Source organism: Silene latifolia, chromosome Y (assembly GCF_048544455.1).
Source record: "Silene latifolia isolate original U9 population chromosome Y, ASM4854445v1, whole genome shotgun sequence".
In the NCBI taxonomy this organism is placed as follows: domain Eukaryota; kingdom Viridiplantae; phylum Streptophyta; class Magnoliopsida; order Caryophyllales; family Caryophyllaceae; genus Silene; species Silene latifolia.
In genome coordinates, this window is record NC_133538.1 from 222,350,226 (window position 1) to 222,356,155 (window position 5,930).

Genomic DNA, 5,930 nt, shown 5'->3' on the forward strand with positions numbered 1-5,930 from the left:
TGCTTTCATGTCAAAAATTGTACTTAAAACAAGGAATTATAATGCAATGAAATGAAGTTAAGTGCAAGTAAATAAGTTAGTATATTTACAAGTTGTGGTTTAGGGAAGACTCCACCAAACTCTCCTCCATTTTAATGCTTCATCATGGTGAGAGAGGCTCAAGGCGAATGGCCTCAACTTCTCCTACTAAAGCTCCTTTATAATAAGGCTTGAAACATTGACCATTGACTTTGAACCGACTCCCATCTTTCGACATTAGCTCAAAGTCTCCATACTTTCCAACATTTGTGATCACAAAGGGACCCGTCCATCGCGAATTCAACTTTCCAGGGAAGAGCCAATATCTAGAGTTGAATAAAAGGACTTTGTTTCCCTTGTGCAATGCCTTTTGCTTGATTCTCTTGTCATGAAGTAATTTAGTGCGTTTTCTTAGATCTTTGCATTCTCATATGAGTGAAGCCGAAATTCTTCCAATTCTTCAATTTGCAAGATCCAATTATCTTGAGTTCAAGATTGAAAGCCTTGATTGCCCAAAAGGCTTTGTATTCCAATTGAAATGGCAAGTCACAAGCCTTCCCATAGACTAACTTATAAGGTGAAGCTCCTATGGGTGTCTTATAGGCCGTCCTATAAGCCTATAGAGTGTCATCAAGTTTCATGCTCCAATCCTTACGAGTCTTGTTAACAACCTTCTCAAGAATTTGCTTGATCTCTCTATTGGAAACTAATACTTGACAGCTTGTTTGAGGATGATATCCCTAGCCAGTTCTATGTTGAACACCATAATTGGTCTAGGAACTCCAAACCTTGGGAAGATCACTTTTCTTAGGAGCTTGCTCACCGTCTTTGCATCTCCGGTTGGAGTAGCAATTGCTTCTACCCAATTTCACATGTAATCAACGGCAACTAGAATGTACTTGTTGCCTTGGGATGATACAAAGGGATTTCAACTTCCAATATACCTCGTTGTGGCATCTCATTTCTCCAAGATATGTTCGCGGTCCTTTGGCAAGAATCATAATGAAGGATAAATTCTCTAGCATCTTCAAACCTGGTAGGCCAATAGAAGCCCGATTGTAGGACTTTTTCAACCATCCTTCTTGCTCCATGGTGTCCTCCATAAGGGGATGAGTGGAAACCTTCCAAAACTCCTTCAACTTCACATTGTGGCACAAACTTACGGTAAAGACCATCACTACAAGCTTTATAGAGATTGGGCTCATACCAAAAGTACCTCTTCACTTCAAATAAAAATCTCTTTCATTGATTATAGTTTAAATTCGGAGGAAGGACTCCTCGTACAATGTAGTTTGCAAAATCGGCAAACCATGGTGTTGTATGTCTCTCATGTTATATGTGGATGGCCATTAGAACATCATCGGGAAAGGAATCATTGATTGGTGTATCTTCTTCATTGTTGTCAAACCGAATCCTTGACAAGTGATCCGCAACTACATTCTCGGCCCTTTTCTTGTCTCTTATCTCCAAGTCAAATTCTTGAAGCAACAATATCCACCTCAACAAGCGTGGATTTGATTCTTTCTTCACCAAGAGATGTCTAAGAGCACGGTGGTCCGAAAACACTATTACTTTTTATCCAAGTACGTAGGAGCGGACTTGTCCTATGATATAAGGCATGTAAATCTTTCCCAACCCGTTGCCCAAGAACCACGCCAATGACATAGTTGCTTCCATCACACATTATCAAAAGGCAACTCCCAATTTGGCGGTTGAATAATTGGTGCCGAAATTAGAGCCTCTTTAATCCTATCAAAAGCCTTAACACACTCATGAGTAAATTAGAATTGGGCATCTTTAAGCAAAATTTGAGTGACGGGTTTTGCAATTTTGGAATAATATTTTATAAATCGTCGGTAAGACCCCGCATGACCGAGAAAATTATGCACCCCTTTGACATTCACGGGTGGCGGTAATTTCTATATCACCTCAACTTTAGCTTTGTTAACTTCGATGCCCTTTTCCGAAATCAAATGACCTAGGACAATGCCTTCATTGACCATGAAGTGACATTTTTCCCAATTTAACACAAGACTAACATACTCACATTTTTGTAAGACAAGTGACAAATTATGCAACCATGACTCAAAATCTTTCCCATAGACACTAAAATCATCCATAAACACTTCCATTATGGTTTCTAGGTAGTCAGAAAAGACACTCAACATGCAACATTGAGACGTAGCGGGAGCATTACATAGCACAAAGGGCATTCTCCTATAGGCAAATGTACCATAAGGGCATGTGAAAGTGGTGTTGTGTTGGTCATCCGGGTGTATCGGGATTTGGAAGAATCCCGAATACCAATCAAGGTAACAAAAGAATTTGTTAGAGGCAAGCCTCTCAAACATTTTATCAATGAATGGAAGAGGGAAATGATCCTTTCTTGTTGCGGAATTCAACTTACGATAATCAATACACATTCGCCAACCAGTGATCTTCCTTGTGGGTATTAGCTTATTCTTGTCATTTTACACCACCGTGGTACCTCCTTTCTTGGGTACCACTTGAACGGGGCTAACCCACAACGAATCCGATATAGGGTAAATGATTTCCGCATCAAGTAATTTCAGGACCTCCCCTTTTACGATTTCATGCATATAGGGAATTAGTCTCCTTTGTCCTTGAATGGTAGATCTATGGTTTTCCTCTAGATGAATCCTATGGATGCAAAAGTTGGGGCGTATTCCCTTAAGGTCATCTAGACTATAACCTATAGCCTTTTCATGTTCTCTTAACACACCAAGCAAACTTTCCAATTGACATTTATCAAGTTTTTCATTAACAATCACGGGTTTGGTTTTAGACTCATCAAGGTAAGCATACTTCAAATTCAGGGGAAGGTGTTTTAAAGATGGAGTTTGTACCTCAACTTCTACCTTTGATGGTTCATTGGGGATACTTTCCACCTCCATTACGCTTTTCACCTCTATTACACATTCTACTCTCATTGCTTGTTCCACCTTGATGGGTTGTGATGATTCTTTGAGGATGCCATCTATCCTCATGGATTGCTCATAGGTGAGCTCTTTGTTGGCTAGAGCGGCCTCAAGGAGATCTACTTCCAATGCCCAATTTTTACCGTTGGCCTCACTTGCTTCCAAGGCCTCCAATGCTTCCAAAGGGTCTTTGAAGAGAGTAGAACTCGCATGGTCCTCTACACAACAATCTATAATGTCCATCTTATAATGTAAACTAAGAGAAAAAGGTGCGAAGTACCTTGAGGAAATTCTTTTCCCTAAGGCAAAGAAAGACGCAACTAAAAACATTAAATAACAACTCAATTGAACATCGTCCTCGGCAATGGCGCGCCATTTTGATGGGTCGTGTCGTTGTACGCCCTGAAACAATATTTATAGTCTTCACAAACTACCCTTAGTAGAGCGGTAAGTAAAGGTCGGGTCCCAAGGGCGGGTATTGGATTAAGTTATCGATTGCAAGTAGTTATGCCTTAAAGTCACAAATTAGTTTGGGTTGAGATGGTTATCTAAACTACTAGACAAGTAAAAGTAAACAAGTGGAAAACAAAGCAAGTAAAGTAAATGGGGATGTAAACAATTGATAAAAGGCACTAGGGTGTCATGAGTTCATAAGGGAATCATGGTGAGATCTCATAAACAAGTTTCATAGATGCAAGAAAATTATTGTTGTAGTGGAATCGAGTTAGCTTATATCTTACAATTCCTAAGAAGTTTTGGGTCTCGGAGCCGAGTCGGTCAACACTTTACAACTCCTACAAGTCGACTTAATTCTCCCTATTCAACTATATGCATGGTCTAACAAGCCTTGAGTTATTTTATGTCTTACAAGTCTTCTTGAATGGATAAGAGATTCATGCTAGGCTGTCAATCAAGTATTTCATCAAGGATAGCATGTGCATAAGTTGAAACTAAAACAAGCAAGCAATCATATGAACTCATTAAGTAAAGATCTACCCCATGATTAACTCCCTTAATCCCCCATTAACCCTAGCTAGGAGACTACTCACTCATGATCATGGAAAACATGCTAATAAGGGTGTCAATCATATTAACAAGGCTAAACATGACGAATGAGTAAAGCGATAAACAATAATTAAGAAAAGGGAAAAAGGAATTGTATCAACTTAGGATGATCCAAATAATAAGAAATGAATAATAGAAGAAAACTTGATGAATGATGAAGAGTTTTCAATTTTCAAATAATCCCCAAAATAATCTTCAAATTACTCACTAGATGTAGAATTCTTGAAAAAAGGTTAAGGAAGGATTAATATGTAATTAAGCGAATTGATGTCTAATCTCCTGTAATGGCTTGATGCCAATCTTCTATTTCAATAGATTATTTATAATAAGTGAAAGTATTAGGTTAACTAAGGGCTTAAATGACGATTAAGTCCCTAAAATGAAGATTAACTCCTTGCAAGTCCTTCACGGAGACGCCCAGATTGCACTTGTTGGACGCTCATGTTGCATGGAAAAACGCCTATCCTGCTCGAAGGATACTCAGGCTGAGTCTTGGGACGTCCGTCCTCTTCTTTGGCATGCTCGGGCAGTGCTCGGGACGCCCGTCTCTCCTTGCAGATTTCTTTCTTCTTCATTTGCCTGCCTCATGATCCGTGGGGATCATTGAGGAGCAGTGGGGGTCCTTCATCATTGCCCATTTATTTGTTCTATGTACTTAAGCATTTAGTATCGGTCTCCTCTTTGATGCTTGGTCGTTAGATACGATCAATTTAGCTCCGTTTTGCTCCATACATGCAAGGCTAGCGCTCCTTCCCTACCAAAGGCACAAAACCTCATAGAATATGCAAAGTAGGAAGCTTAAGATAGAACGACCCTTATACATGCAAGAAAGATTAGGAACCAGGCAAGTTCGGGGACCAAGTGTGTGCAAATATGAGTCACATCACATTTCCTACAAAACCTAGGATAGAACAAACCACAAATCGAAATGTGTGATAGTGACAAGACAAGTTGAAGACCCGTGGACATGCTCGCGGCTCTTCAAGCAGCCCATAAGGCCACGTCGCCCAAAACGCACACAACCACACAATCCTCTATAGATACCCCTCAAATGCTACCATTCAAAGGCACGCGAGGGTCCATTCCCTCTTTTCTACCTTAAAATTCTAGACCTCGAGTTCCCGATTAAACAAACGACTCGTATTTTCGACCTACCGATTGAAAATACAAGCTATACACATTTTTTGGTACCATCATCGTGCATTAAATCACTTGACTTACCACTTTGGCCAACTACACCATCACTCAAGCAAAGCAACACTCCATATTTTACAAAAAATGGTTTTTTATCGAGTTTTCTGACTCACAAGTTTTTACACTTTGTCCATTTCTCATCATGCAACCTAGAACGTAATTATGAGGGTGCAATTAAACCTCTCCTTACATGTTCTTTTTATCTGCTTTTATGACTATAGCATGCTGAAACATGCATAACATGATCCAAAATACGGATTGATAGAGCCAAAACCGAGTTTTGACCTAAAGTAGAAGCCCCTAGTCACAGCTAGGTGGCTCGCGCCTCTTATTGCATCCCAGGTTAGAACTCAAATGTGTTTGAGTTCATCTTTCCCTCATTTTTATCTTTTATTTGCAATCGGTTTTTACCATTTCCATTATTTCAAATCATTTTTACAACAAGCATTTTTAACCATAAATTATATTCAGCCTTGGTTCCTCATACCATGATGGCTAAATCCGTGACTGGGTGATAATATTACGCTAATTACATTTTAAAGGGTATTTTGAAGCCTTTTTATTCATTTATGTACATTTGCAAAAACCATATTAGTCATACATGGATAATCATCCTTGGTTCTACATACTATGTCGGTTTAACCCGAGTATGATGATAAACTTTGACTAATTACAATGCAATGAACTTAATATAATTGGTCCATATCAAGCACT